We start from the raw sequence: 16,079 nt of genomic DNA, 5'->3' as shown, positions 1-16,079 counted from the left end.
GTCTTTGGCCAACTTCTTCCATAAAGTGCTGAAATTTGCCCTTGAGGCATCAGATGGAGTAGTCAGATTGTCAAATAAGTCTCCTAATTGAAGTTAATGCTGGCACAATATTTGTCTTTTGAAAATAAACATTGCCAGCAAAGTTGCAGGTCCACCACTTGTGTGTGCGCTCTGGCAGTGCTGGAGGGCCCTGGAGCTACACGCAGAAGGGTGGTTTCGATGGGAGGAAGAGCGTGGAAATGAGTGTGCTAGCAGATTGTTTCAGTGAAATACCAAATGGGCTAGAGTTTATCAAAACAGAGCAAACAAGAGCTTCTTATTGCTTTAAAGTCATGTGTTAGCAGGTGCAAGGAATAAATAAATACTCTCTTTCAGCAATGTATTTGCATTTTTATATCTTAAAGGGTCAGAAGCAGGCACAAGAAATCAATAGTTCTCCTTGTACTGTGTGAAATTAATCAGTAACTTTGGCTATGCTCTGTGTTTAAGAAAACAAACTGAACGAACAGCACATGGCCTTTAAAGATGTCCTCGTGTGGTGTTCCTGGTGGATTTGAGATGATAAAGGACTGAGCATTTTCCAGCACAGAGTCTACAAGAAAACCTGAGCGAGAGCACCAGACAAAGCCGTTTGACACTGCCCACCCCGGGATGACTCAGGAAGTAAGTGTTATTGCAGTCATAAGAAACCTGATAGCACGTCGTGCCTATCAACCATCTGTGGGGGAAAAGGTCAGAGACCTGGGTTTTGCCACTCACCTGGAGCGCTATCTTACCACCCATCCGGCAGCTGTCTGCAGCAAAGTGCCCGAAATCATGGCTGTCCTGAAGCCTGTGCTGGGCTCCCGTGGGGCATGTGCTTCAGGATGCACCGGGGCTTCTGTGGGCAGCTCGAGTGATCAGACAGGACCATTGCAGGTACCAGGGGATGTGCAAATGTAGCAGGATGTGGCACGTAATGATCTTCAGTCCCTGGATTTCCTCTTTTCCTGTTTGAATGCTTTGCAATTAAAACACTGGGTTGTGTTTGCTGTTTGCTGTTATCCTGAACAAGAGTCCTCCAGGAATGGTTACTCATAAATGCAGAAAACCTGCTCTGTAATGGCCTGTTAGGTACAGCACACGACCCTGTTACTGCTCCCCAGCTATATGGTTTTATGTAGCAAACCCAGAAGTGCTACAGGCATGTGCAGCATTTATTGTTCAGCTCCATATGACCAGCAGATCTCTTGAGTTTGTAGTAAGTGACAATTCAGATAACTGGGCTGAAAATTCTCCTTCAGTGAACAGCGAGAGGGTTATTAGATAAATTGATGTCATTAGCAGCAGGTGATCTGACAGCCTACTCCTGTCCTGGGGAGGATGCTCCCTGGGCACTCCGCCTACACCCCCTTGGGCTCTCTGCTAGGAAATCCCATTCCTGACCGCAGCCACCTGAGCAAATCCAGATGGCCTAAGAGTGCAAGCAGAGTGACTTCATTTAAAATAACTGTGTATGATGACTGCAGTCCTGTAGCATACAGTCCACATGGGTGGTGTGGGGGTTCTTGGTGCATCTCCTCTTGCCCCCATGCTGCATGCCATGATGGTTTCAATCCATCCCCATGCAGAGCTGCCCAAAAGCTGCTGTTGATGGTCCTGGTGCCAACAGGGCTCCAGATACACCTGGGACTGGAGAAGGGGAGAACACGAAGGTGTTGCGAAGCTGTCTTGTGTCTCTCAGTCTCTCCAGACAAAGAGCATTGGGGAGCTCATTGCTCTTGCTCGCACCATAGTACCAGCACGCTCACAGTGAGAACCAGGGGCTCTGAACCACATGAACCAAGCCTGGGAGTTTCAATTGAAAGTACTAATATCCCAGTGGGGCTCCCACTGATAAAACAAAATCTGCTGACTTTGAGACGGGCACAATGAGGCTTTTCTATCAATGTAATACAGAACATGAATTGCTTGATGGGAAGTGAAGACTCACTGCTGGCATGGGAGCAATAAAGAGCTGATCCTACTTCCATTAACTTTATTGGGAGCAGACCCAAAATATTTAAGTGGAGATTGGCATATCACATCTATCTAATCTAAAGTATCTCAGGATTTATGTTGTGGTATCAGGCCTGAGACAGACAGATGAAATATTACTCCAGCTACATTTAATTTATAATCTTCATCTCACTATCCTTGCACCTACCTACTTATATAGCCTCCATTACCAAAGTAGCTGAGTGACTGCCAAGTATTTAGACATATAAATAAAATAGCAGAGATGATTTTGTTCTCTGTCTCCCTTCTTCTTCTGTTGTTTATAAGATGTCCCCTAAGGTTTGTGTTTGTTCTGTTTATGGTTTTGAGCATACTGAATGGGACTGGGAATCTGCAGGGGGGTTTATAAACTTTTTGGGAAAAACAAGTATGGAGCAAAAGAGGTGCACGTTTTGTTCTGAATATATTGGAATCAATGGCTATCAGGAAGGACAAAAGCAAATGACGAAGTCTAGATCCAAGAGCTGTGAGAATTTCATTGTATAAGCTCACAAACTCCCTCCCCCCCCCCCCCCCCCCCCCCACTTGGTCCACAGTCCTGACTGTTCCCGTCAAATGTCATGGGAGGTCATGTTGGTGGAAGGAGACGTGATATCTCAGGAAGCAAAGTCCAATACACTGAAGGGCTTTGACTATCAAGACAGAAACATTGAGCAAAACAAAGGAATTTGTGCTACTGAGTAAATGGGATGCTGTGTATGGAAGTTTTCAGAGCTTTCACAGGGCTTCATTCCTAAGTGTGATAAACAGCCACGGTGAAACCTCAAAGACAAACAACGCACGAGTGTCCGGTCTATGTCTTATCTATGATCTTCAGTGAGGTGCTCTCAGAGAACATGGTGGTGGCTGTGGCTGGAACAAGACACACGGGACTAAAGCTCCTGGGGCAGCACTATTCGCTCTCTGGCCTGTGTATTCAGCCTGGTTCTTGCCTTGACTGGTGCTCACCACGTGGGGAACAGGCGCTGCATCTTGGGGAGGGTTCAAGATGGAGCAAGAGTTGTTCTGGCATTGGTCTGATAAGAGGAACATGAGACATTTCCAGATGTGTCCTTCAAAGCTGGACAGGCCTCTGTTTTCTCTTTTCTATTTCTGACTGCTGCTGAGCTCATGAATCTCCACCAATGAATAAACAGATAGCCCTGGACCCTTTTCATAATTGTTTCTGGATATATCCTTCCTCAATCTTATTCTGCACAAAACTTCTTGAATAGCTCATTTAAGGAGAAAACACTTGAAAAGTATATTAGCAAACTCTTTCAGTGGGGTAAAACCATCAACATGGAAAATTCAAGTTTTCAAGAGAGCCATTAAGTGTGATTAAACCTTTAAAAAGGGAGAACAATGAATGCAGCCTTGTATTTAGCAATTTCATATCTTTAATTGTACAAAGATTTTCTTTAAAAGCACAAGCCTGAAAGGAAGCTGAATGTTACAGTATTTACAGAAGGAAAGCAATGAGAGAAGGCCTGTTCACTAGCTAATGGAGTGAAGCCCAGAAATAATGACAAAAAAGCGGTAACGACCGCTCTCCAACACAACATATATAAAAGAGGGAGCCATAAAAAGGCAACAATTCTTGACTTAGCTTTGAGTTTCACAATGACTGTGATTACAGATAGCAAGTGGAAGAGCATATAAGCCATGATGAAATCTCATTGGCTTTGCAATTGAGATTCAAGAGAGGAAAGAAAAAAAGCAGGGGCATTGAATTTCTGCAGAACAAATTTTGGATGGGGTATGAGAAATGGAAAGAAAGGAAGAAAGAGCAAGGTCATCAAAAAGTTCAGGAGAAAATGAATATATTCTCATCCATTCCATCTAATAATAAACATAGTAGGGGCCAAATTGTAGGCTGAACTGAACTGGTAATGCCAGTGTTGGAGTTAGTTGGCTATTCCTGCAGATGTGAAGATCAAACAGGCACATGCATCCTGGCATACTTTAGCCTGTGCCATCTTGTCACATCTTTCACATGCACAGAAAACTTTGGCTAATAGGAACTAGACTATAAAAAAAAAAAAGTGAAAACCAAACTAATTAAGTCATATGATAATTATATTTGATACATTTCATGCTAGCTTAATTGTAAATGCTATGTTAAAGAGAAAATATTTTGACACGGTTTAATGACATTAATTACCAGCTTTATTTTTCTTGATCAATATTTTTAAAAGGCAGTGTTAACATCTGATCTTCAATCACATATGTATGTATGTCTAATTTCATGCATGTAATGCTAAGATTATATATGTGTGTACTTAATATGCACTACATATGCATGTATCATGACAGAGTTGTTGAAGCCTTATGCTCTTTAAATTTTAATAGGCATCTTTATTTAGTGTTTTTTTCCTAACACTTTCCACTTAGATTTCTATAAATACCTTGAAAGTGCAGCTTTTATTCAAACTTTTGTTTAGAAAACAACAAAAGCAAAGTTTCTTATACTTGTTGTTCTAGCTAAATTTTTAGGAAAAAGAGAGAGAGAGAAAAAGAGAGAGAGAGAGAGACTTAAAGGTGCAGAGTCTGGAAGGCACATAAAAAGAATCCCAAAAGGCAAATTGGAGAGTGCTAGCAGAAGGAGAGCACCAGTCTGGTGTTGGTGATCCCAGGCAGGGAGAATGTAATACAGTGCACTACAAACCAGAAACCTCACCGGGAGAAAGATGACTGAGGTTTAATGCTGTCACATAGAAAGATTGAACAGAATTATATTAGCTCTCTGAGGAGCTTGCCTAAACAATTTTATTACACTTACACAGAGTAATTCTGGCTGTGAGCTTGTTATTTAACATCATGGCAACTTGCATGAGCAATGAGAGAAAAACTAGTCGAGAGGAATGGAGGAGTAGTGTATAGGTGGCAGCATGCTGGCAAGCAGAAGGACGATGAAGATGGATACCATTTCAAAGACTGAAAAGCTAGTGGGACTGTGGGACAAGCACATGAGAAACTTAAGTGGTAGGCTGGTGCCTACCAAGGAACCAGCGGCTTGCTGATAACAGCCATATGGGATATGTTTGATAGAGGTGATCAGTATAAAGAATCAGATAATAATGCCATTTCAAAGCAGCCAAAGCTATCTGCAAATGCAGTTCTCAGTGAATAGTTTTAGCTGGAAAAAAGAAAACACGCTGGAAAAAGACAGATAGGAACCCTTCTTCAGGTCCGATACTGAATAGGGTGGGGGTCTGTGAGCCTGATGGCTTTCTGGTAGATCAGTTAGCCTAACACGTTACTTCTTTCTCTGCAAAACCTTGCCTCATACATAGCCTTAGAGCATCAGGACTGTGATAATAGTATTCATTCTCTTTGCACTAGCAAAGAGATGGAACGTGTACTCTTTAGACCAGCCTGGGTTATCCTGGGATTTCCCATCCCTCACTGGCCCATTGTATATTTATTTATTCAATACAAACTAAACATACTTGAACACAGAGATGAGAAAACTCTACCTTGTAAGAGAGCTCTAGACCTGATACAGTGCTGGCCACAGTCCTACTCTCAGTGTGCATATAGACTAGAAACTTCCAGAGGTCCCCTCCAAACAACTTTTTTGTGTCTTTGTGATGATATCCTCAGTTAGACAGGCAACCACAGTTCAGTCGTTGGCCCCTGTCTTCCTAGTGAATGTAAATCTATGCTTTAGTATTCCCTGTGCTTTTGCTGTGTAGCAATTAAACAGAGATGGTCCCAGAAAGATTGCTTTGGTTTTTAAGCATGGTAAATGGACAATAATGCTGAAACCAGGCAGTCCTGTTATCAAATTAGAGGAGGTGTCTGAAGTTGGAGACTCCTTCCTTTGAAAATTAGCTCTGCCACCAAGTCATGATGAATAAATGGGCTTAGCTTTCAGAAGAGTCCTGCAGGAGAGGATCTCTTTAGGTTTGGCTATTAATTTCGGACTGCTTATGTTTCTAATTACAAAGATGATTCAAGCTGTGATTGTGGATCCCTGGTAGCTCTGAAAATGACATCCATAGCTGAGCTGCAATTATCATCAGAGTCACTGAAAATAGTTGCAAAACAATGTAGTGATATTTCCGGTAGTCGCACCAGCTCTGGAAAATGTTGACTGACCATAGAGCTTTTGCCTGACAAATGAAGAAGACAATGCCTGTAATTTAGATTATTGTTGTCTGACATCAGTTAAGTTGCACGAAAATTGCTAGACCAAAGAGAGTATTTGTGTGGGAAAGGTGAATGCAAATGCTCACCATGGACTACATACATTAAGATTTTGCTAATGAAGAAAAAGTGCAAACACAGAGTTCCCCTATCTCAAACAAAAACAAATTAAACTTCATTTAGTCTGTGCCATAGCCCTTAACAGTAGTAATAATAGGCACTTATGCAAGATGATACTTTGCGATTATAGTAAAAAATGACTTCCTTCTATAAAATGAAATTATGAATTGATTTGTGAATGCTACATCCCTGACACTCCCAGGACTGTGCCATCTTTTCCAATGAAACGCTTAGGCAATTACTCTTCGTGGTTAAGGCAGAAACGTCTAGATGTACAATGGTTTCTGCATTAGCAAAGTTGATGTGATATAGTCTGCTGTGTGCATCTACTAACCTGTGGTGACCAGAAGCCATTATTTCCATCGGACACAATGGCAGCCAGAAACGTTACTCTCACAATACCGAAGAATGCAAATGCATTATCTCATGACCTCCAAGGATGTGGTATGTGGCACTGTTGTTCAAAAAGTTTTGAAACTGGTTTGCGATGTACTTATGTCTACTTGCTCATAGAAAATTTCTCCTGACACTTGTTTTGCTTTGACCCCCAAGGAGAATAAATGGCTCACATATGTGATCTTTAAAAACGTCCACACAAAGAGCAGGAGGGCTGGGAGCGAACAGGTTGAGAAGGCAGAGTGGCATAAGTGAGTTATTGTGGGTGGGGAATGAAATAAAAGCTTTGTCCTGGGGCAAGGGGGGTGGTGGTGGAAGCAAACAAGGCAGCAAAACTGTCAGAGAGATTTTTTAATTCCCAAAGAGACAATAATGGCTAAACAAAGGTGGTTTAACAAGTGTATTAGCAGGCCTTGACCAGCTGTTCAGCAGTGGTGGTCAGTCAAGTCTTGTCCTTGTGCAAACTGGGCCCCTCAAGCACCCTCAAGAAAGGTGTACTTGCTTGAACTAAGACTGAATTTGGCCCAACAAAACAAGGAAGAAAGATGTGCTGCTGGAAGAGCACAGCCAGAAGCACTCACTGGAAGCCAGGGACTGCTGGGATGGAAAACACCCTGGAAAGATTAGGCCACCGAGACCATAGATGGTTACTGAGCCCTGATTTCTGATCTGCATTACCACACAGCTGTGAATGAGACATTTCAATGACCATGACCCAAACTTAGATTCAGATGACATTTTCTTCATTTTCTTCCTTTTTTTTTTTTTTTCATTTTTTCCCCTCATTATCTTACTGTGAAGAAATGGTAAAGCTACCTCCTTACCTTAATTGTGCATTTCTTATATCAGCAGGCCTATAAACAGACCTTAAGTCCTTTTTTTTTTTTTTTTTTTTTTTAAGCTCACTGAAGTCCTTGGTTTCATAGCTTTATAATGCTTGATTTAGGATAAAGCATCCTCAGCTTGTTTTCATCCTTATTTCTCTCTCACACACACATGCACAGGTACACTTCTACTTCAGTGTAATTTCCTATTCTCAGGACTTCTTTCCAAACAATTTACGAGCCCCCAAACAGAATGCTGTACTGTGCCAGAGACATAGCACTTGATCTTCAACTGCAAAAAGGTAGAAGAAAGAAAACTGTGGTGGGGTCTCTGCCTCTCAGTTAACACATGCCTGTGCAACACAAGAATGGTAACCAAAAATCACAAGGAGTGAATGTCCCCTGTGACTGGAGTAGTGGACAAGTCAGAGGTGGACAGGAAGACGGAGCAGGAGCATCTCTGGTGCCTTTCCTTAGTGAGCTGGAGAGAACAGGCTTGAAAGGCTGTAAGTGACTCTCAGGCATTTCTGCCCCAGAGATGGTTCTCTGTTTGATTTAGTTACATGGACCCTGCATAGATGTCTCCAAGCAGCCTTCACATATTGTGCATGTACAAAATCACTGTTGTCTCCCAAGAACCCCATGAAGTCAAGTCCAGTTCACACTCTGAGCCTCAGGCTATATAGGTTACATGGGAATTGTGCGCTCTCTTAGAGCCATGAAGGGGCAAAAGTTGCTGGATTATTGAACTGTTAGTTGCCTTGTAAAAACACGTAACCAAAAATTGAGCTTTCTTGCTTATTTCTGATTTCTGTTCCCAATACCTCGTTGATCCCTAATCCAAAGCCTGTGGAATATGCCAGGATGCCCAGCACAACCACAGGACAAGAAGTCCCTGTCTGCCTCCTGCTTTCCGTGATGCTGGAGAGGAGAGGAGCTGTGCTGGGTAGGCTGCTGTAGCTGTACCATCATGGGTGGGAAAGCAGAGCCACCGCTAGCGTGTGGGCAGGGGTGCTCTCAGCACTGGGGGAGGCATGGCACACTGGTGATCAGGGGGCTGGGGGGAAGCAAACGTCTCCCGTTGCCTTGATCCTTTGACAAAGTATAAGGTGGGGCCCCTTAAAGCTAACATGCATTTTATGTGAGCAAATTCAACAGAAGGAGTGAAAAAAAAAAAAGGAAGGGGGGTAGGGTGCACATGGGCTAAATTTGAGCAAATATTTTGTTTCTAAAAATCCCAATGAAAGTCTACAAAACTGCGTGGCTTCCTCAACTCTGAGTCTTGTGCTCTTCAGCTGCCTGTTGAAGCGCCAGCTAGGGGGGCCGTTAGAAATGCCTTCTCCTTTCTAGGAACACAGAAAGAAGCGTGTCTGTAATGATACGTCTATTTAAAAATACACCCACTCCTGCCAGTCCCTCTATTTGAATATTTCTAAATTGCAGATAAGGTGGGCAGCAGGACTGCATGGAGCGGGCTGCAGGAATGTGGCTCCTGCAGTGGCTCACCCTGCCCCGGGGCAGGCAGAGCACCACCGCACACCCACACCCCTGGGTCCCTTGGGCAGAACAGTACCCGCAGTTGGTGTGGGTTTGCTTAGGAAGGCTTGATTAGAAAACTAGCCTTTAAAAAAGAAAAACAATCTTCTGAAACATGATTGTCATCACGGAGATGTTCTATTTCTTGTGACATTTCCCGTGATTTTTAACCTGTATTTCTGCACAGGGGAGGATGAAAACATTGGGAGAAAACATTGTGCAAAGCAGACAACAGTAGCAATAATGATCTGGCAGAAGGGGGACATTCTCCCCATTTTTAAGTTACTTTCCTCCTCTGATCAAAGCACAAGAATTGTGCTGGATCAAGACTATTGCCACTGTGATACCTGGGCAGGATGGCTCAGCAGGCTGCTACCATGCTGAGTTTGATAGTTTAGATGATGAAAACCCCATAAAGAAGAGCCCTGCTTATAACCAAAATGACAGTAAAAATCTGTTTACACAAATCTGGCATTATTTAATGGGGCAAAGTTTAAACCTACCCTGACTGTTTTTTTTAAAGGCAATGATGTGGTTTCTCCAGCATTCACGAGAACTTTTCCCCACTAGGGCCCTGCCCATGCAGCCCAAGCACAGCCACCCACTGGTCATTTCTGTCACAAAGCCAAGTAACTCCTGTGCCTCATCAGCAATGCTGGCAAGAAACGATGGGGAACACCACGACTGAGAATGAAATTGCCTTGGTGTTTTAAAGAAGATTGTTTGAGAGAGATGGGCAGGAATTTGATGTATGGCAGGACAGGAGAGCAGGAATGTGGGGCATCAGTGGAAATCAGGCAGGGCTTTTTTGCTGGTGTTGGATTTGGGGCTATGCTTGACGCTCACATGGAAGAACAATGCAATATGAGGATGGCGGTGAATGCTAGTGGCTCAAAAGCAAAAACAGCAAGCACTTGACCAAAAGCACTTTGTGGTTACAATTGGTTATCTCAGCCAGTGGAGGTGGGTTTCATAAGGGCCCCCTCTTGTCCTGAAACATCTTATTCTCCTTGTTAAATGGTATTTAAAAGCACAAAATACTTTTATTAAAAATGCTTTTCAGGGCTAAATGATGATAAGAGCACTTTCTATAGCTTGCTTTGCTATTTAGGAGAGCATGTTATTTCTTTTTAATTTGCTCACTCATTCCTGAATAACTTTTCATAGGACTCCAGACACTGCAGTGTGACAGCTAAACCAAGGAGCATCGGATGCGATGGAATTGCTCTACAAGCAACCTTGCCAAAGGCCCTTTCGCTGCACAAAGCTGGCTCTATCTTTGTATATTGAGGGAGCTAAATCAATGTTAAATGCTTGGCTCTTTTCACAGGACAATGACCAGGACCTAAGCTGCGTCCTTCCTTTTTGATTGACACTTGAAACGTTGAGATGGAATCAGCCAGAGGCACTGCTACAAGCTTGAAGCCTCTGCTGGGGATAACAACTGGTGACATCTGCAGAAAGGCCGACAAAAGGCAGTTGAAAGCCGTGTTTGTTGCTTTCCCCTCTCAGATCTCCTCTCTTTCATGGAGATCCTTACTTGCTTTAATATTATGATTCAGCACCTGGCTCTTTTGAACCTTGCTTTAAACTTCAAAAGGCGAGGTGGTATTAACAAACATGAAACGAAAAAGTGGCAGTAGTTTGATTTACTGTTGTCGTCTTATCAAGGGGGTTTTTTGTCACCAGCTGCCACTTTCTGTCATCTTTGGAACCATTATCATTTCTCTAAAATCTAAAAGACTCCACTTAATAACAGCTTTGAATACAGGCAGGATCAGTAACGTATACAGTTCTGGGATGACAGGGCCGTCAAATGAAAAGAAAGATGTTGCCAAAAAAAAAATATCCTTAAAAAAACAATAAAACAAATAAAAGCTCTAGTACTTCTAAGTGACCTTGATTTTGGAATTAAACAAATCAAGCACAATCCCATTGTTCTTTTTGGATCCATTCTGCACTTTCCATGCAATGTTTCTTTTTTGTTCTCAGCACTAAGGGAAAACAAAGCCAAGGCTTCCAGAAAACTGCTCGGCACACAACGAACACTTGCTATCACATGAGCACCATAAGCTCCTCACTTGTAAGACCGCCAGTGATAATTACTGGTCTCGTTTCACCACCACCCCAGCACAGCATCTCTCATTCAGGCCGAATCTTAAAAGCTGCCTTGCTAGTCAAAAATCTGTTTAACTCTCACTTCTGTCATGCTTCTCCATGCCTTTCTGCAGTCTTTCCCAACAGAGCTGTGCCCACCTTTGGCCACCAGGGCAGAGCCGCGGAACTGAAAATGCCTCTGTACCTGATCAGCCAGGTTTGCCCATTGCAGCTGCCCCCATCCAGTCACAAGCAAGTAAATAAACATAAAATATTCTGACCATAAGCCTACTGTGCTTTTGCACTTGTCACCTCACTGCCCTCTATGGGATCCCTCCATTTTATAATGGTATATACAATGAAGTCATCTGGAAGAAGAGATTTCTCCCAACACCTTCTAAACTCTTAAATTAATAATGATGGATGCCCCATTACAAGCAGTGGCTTTTATCTTGCGTAGATTAGAACCTGTGCTTTTGTGCATCTTGGTAGTTATTTCCACCTGTTAAAAAAGGATGAAGACCACTGCAAAACCCAACAGATCCCTTAAGCTGTTCCCATTGAAGTGTCCTCCCTCCCACTAGCTGTGTGCAATGCCAGGGGATCCAGCGAGCAATCTCCTTGCTGTGGCCCATTGACCCTCTTCTAGACCCTTTCAATCACAGGAATCTGGAGTAGCTTAGTGCCAGCAAGTCTTGCTGAAACAGGGATGGAAACAACATAATGGGAATCCTCATGAATGTGAAAATGCTGATGTCCGGACCAATGGAAAAACCAGACTGCAAAGAATCCAAAGTTGATTATTTATTTATTTTTGATTGGGTTGTGACGAAACTCATATGAAAGTGAGATGGGTTGCTAAAAATACTTACTATCTTCTGACAGAAACACTCACAGTACAATCACTCTGAGGTTTTCTCACAGAGCATGTCCACATTTGAAATTTTAGTCATTTTAACAAGTGTTAATTACCACATGCTAACCAGCAGAAGTGTGTGGGGGGGAGATGTTTTATATTTATTTGTTCCAGACTTGGAACATATTAGAAAGTAGGCTCCATTCCAGGTTACTGTCGTATGAATGAATGTGTTACCCAACTACAAATAAAAGATATCAAAAGAAGAAATAAGTAAAGACCTTTCCCCAGTATATGCTTTTGAAGAGGAGACCCAGAATATGTTTACCATATTGGGTCAAGTGAAAATCTGCACGTGAGTCTATTAAAAGTGATTGTGGCACACAAGAACAGAAGCAAGTGCCTATGGAGGGTGGAGAACAATGGAGAGGTATTTTTTATTTTATCCATGAAAAAAAAAAAACAAACAAAAAATCTGAAAGAAAGAACATACATGGAATGTATCAGTGTAGTTGGATCAATCCACCGCCATGCTTTAGGACAAACGATTGGGAAGTTGTTATTATATATCTACATAGACACATATGAGAAATACATACTTTACATGTGTAATTCAACTGCTATATGTTCAGTACATTCATTCATATATATATGTTCAATATATTTATAATGAAAACAGTGTGTATATTTATACTGAACATGTAGGAGCTGAATTTTGGCTTTATCATTTCCTTAACAGATTTTGAAAATGAGAAAACTGAGATTAGTATTTTCTTAAAATCACTGACAACAGATTCTCAGATAAGTATCTGGCAGGCCAAGTGAACTCAGTACTGTGAGGTCAGAGCATCTGAGGAACCAAAGATGTAATCCTCACATCTGATGTATACCTTTATAGTCTCAACAAATTCCCCCATCTAAATTCCCAGAGAGAGAAAGATGTGCAGCATTAAAATAGGCCCAGAAGGTCTCTAGTGCTGGCACAACAAGCCAAAAAAAATAAAAGGAGCTAGAGAATTATATGGAATCTCTGATTCAAGATTAAAACTACCAGTGTCGGAGGAATCTTGTGGGAGGAGTGCCCGCATGTGTGGAAAGTGATGTAAAAATTAATGGGGATGGAAATACCACAAGAGCCTACAGGCTAATAGGTCTATTTCTACGTGGTTTTCTAGGTGTTATTTTTTTTTTTAATTTTAATTTTAATTTAATTTAATTTAATTTTTTTAAGAAGCACACAAAAGAAGAAGCATTGCAATTTTGTCCTCAGAGTCACCTGGGTAATCCATGGAGACTGGGAGATGCAGAAGACCAGGAACAGTTTTAGCATCTAATCAAGGATTCAGTCAAGTCCAGCAACTCTTATGCAAATTTCCATGGGATTAGACAACATGCAACCACTCCCAGAAGGTTCCTCCCAAAGGAGGAAGAAAGTAACATATAGAAATCTGTATGAATCGGCTTTCTACGTTGTCTGCTCCGTACTTGTTTTTAGGAAAAGCACTGAGTGTGGCTTGTTTCTTCACAAGGAATGAGGCTGTGGATCTGTTTCAAACAAGGCATTTCAGAAAGAAATGGCTCAACTGAACAGCAAAAACCACCAAGTTTGACGGACGAGGAGAACTGAAGCACAGATGTACTGAGTGGCTGTGGTCTGGGATCAGGCTGAGGAGCAGTAGGGACCACACATGTTATCCCAATTTGTGAGGTGCCCCAAGATGTCCTGGGGAAAGGAACACCAAGAATCCTGACCTCCAGACTGGTTGCAGGTATACTGAGGAATGAGATTAATTACCGAGTTCAAATATATGTATGGGAAGAGCTGTAAATTCTTTAGAGGGCAGTCATGTCTACGTATCTGTCAGAGTTTCTAAACGAGACAGCAAACACAAGGATTAGGATAATTTGGTCATTATTATGTAGTGGGTTTTTTAAATCCTGTTTATAACATTCTTCACCATAAACTCTTAAAAAAATAAAATAAAATAAAAAATCCTATTGTGGTTTAATAAGTGACTAACAGATATGAAATAAAAGTTAGGAATAAGGAGTCACCATCATTTTAATGAAGGAGTTGAGGTTACTGTTACAGTTTTAAGATAACTCTGCTGTTCCGTACAAGCATTAATCATCTAGAAAAGGTGTGAACTCCAAAATGGCAATGCCTTCTGACATATAATTGTACTCAAGAGCTGCAGAAAAAGCTGACACTGAAACTGCTGAAGAAACTCACAAACGATGGGGTGACAAAATGGCAGGTGAGATTCAGTGTTGATATTTGTAAAGCAAAGAAGATAGGAAAAAAGAAGTCTAAATATACTCTTGCCATTCATGAAGGAGATCTTGGAGTCATTATAGATACTGTAGAGTCATTCTCTGAAAACCATCAATTCAGCACGCAGTGACAGAAAGAAAAAAAGAATGTAAGGAATCATTGAGAAAAGAAGTGAGAGGAACATGGGCAACACAATAGGCCAGTGAATAAAGCTCTCCACATCTCAAGTTGTGTGCAGCTCTGCTCACTCCTCCTCCTCCAACATAAAAAATATTCAACAGCACAAATGAAAAAGAGTGAGAAAGAGTGAGTGGAGAAGAGTGAAAATAATGAAGACTCTTTGTCTTGAAAAATGGGTAAATTTAGAAAATCCTAAGAAGTACAAAGAAGGTGACCAGGGGATGACCATGATTATTTATTATTTCTCAGAACTTGAGAACTAAAGTAACCTGATGAAATGAGCAGGCAGCAGAATCAAAAGGAATTATTTTTACATGCATTGCCCTATTAAATTTCATAACTTACTCCCAAGTGATGTTGTAGAATCCACAAGGTACAAATGGCTTCAAAAAGTAATTACACAGAAAAATCCCTCAAGTGAAGACAACTTTTTTAACAGTTATATTTGGACAGTCAATTTTTCTTCTATAAACATACTTTTAAAAAATCATGTGTGTTAATATGCTAAACTGAACTACTTTTACCATCTGTGATCTTTCCTGTGTCTATATTTCATGCAGCAATTGTCCTTCCCCTTTGTCAAAATTTGCTTACAAAAGTTCAGCTTTCAGCCGTATGTATGAGAATTAACTTAAGCCACCCTTTGAAAAATGGAGTTCTACCCAGTTTTAATTGGTTGCATAGGTGATCTAAGACTATGCAGTTTTCAGTAAATGCAGGACATAAATAGCATATCTTTAAGATTTTCTGACAATAGTAAGAATTTGCAGCTATTTACTATAACAGCAATAAAAATGCTGATGCGTTTACTTCTTCAGCTGCTTATGGTCACTTACGTTGTGGACACTCTTCCTTCTGCATATAAGATCACCTTAATGAAGCACCTACACCAATCACTCGTTCACTCAGTTTTCTGCAGAAGTGTCTGGGCCAGATCAAATGAAAGATTTAGATGCTAACAAGTCAGGAATTACACAACTGAGAAGTAAGATCCCAAGCTCCCAGCAGTACGTTGAGAATACTCCAGGAAAATGCTCCAAAAATCCTGCTCACTGTTAATACGGGTACTAAGTGTATGTTTGCCTGACCTCTAGTCCCCTCCCAGAAGTTTAATGGCCTCCCTCATTCCAAGACCCGGTCCCCGGATCCTACCCTAGAAGAGGGAGCTGTAGTCTGCTACAGAAGAAGCGGATCACCCTGCCCCGTATGTCAGCTGAGTACACCTGTATCAGCCTCTGGGGAAGTGAGGTGACATTTCTTCCTTATTTCTGAGTGCCCATAGATGCTGTACATGGGCTGGGTGCTGCACCACTGAGACCAGGGAAGGTCTGTGCACACAGGGGTGGGTCAGCAACCCCTAGACAACCCCAGGTGAAGCAGCAGGAGGGCTGGTATGCTCAGGTGCTTCTGAGGTAACCTGGCTGCTGAGCACAGAGCTTCATGCCATAGGGTGTGTCTGCATGCCTAAAAGCTTGTCATAGCACTGTTTTAGGTGGCCTTTTTTTGGCTCTGGCCTCTAGTTTCTTTGCTAGCCTTGGACCTTAGAGTATTTGAGCTGCACCGCACCACATAAAACAAGATGCACGGAAGGCATTTTTTCTGTCTGCTAACAGACAGTCAAATAATA

At 41.8% G+C, this 16,079-nt stretch overlaps 1 long non-coding RNA gene across 1 annotated transcript; it reads left to right on the top strand.

The window, feature by feature from the left end:
* The first annotated feature begins 229 nt into the window (after positions 1-229).
* LOC310896194 lies at positions 230-11,265 on the top strand. The gene is made up of 3 exons (XR_014581273.1): positions 230-663; positions 8,355-8,454; positions 10,212-11,265. It is a non-coding gene; the product is annotated as an uncharacterized lncRNA (long non-coding RNA).
* Positions 11,266-16,079: the final 4,814 nt, after the last annotated feature.

This window comes from Anser anser, assembly GCF_964211835.1.
Source record: "Anser anser genome assembly, chromosome: 3".
Classification (NCBI taxonomy): Eukaryota; Metazoa; Chordata; class Aves; order Anseriformes; family Anatidae; genus Anser; species Anser anser.
This window is presented reverse-complemented; position numbering and strand designations above follow the sequence as displayed.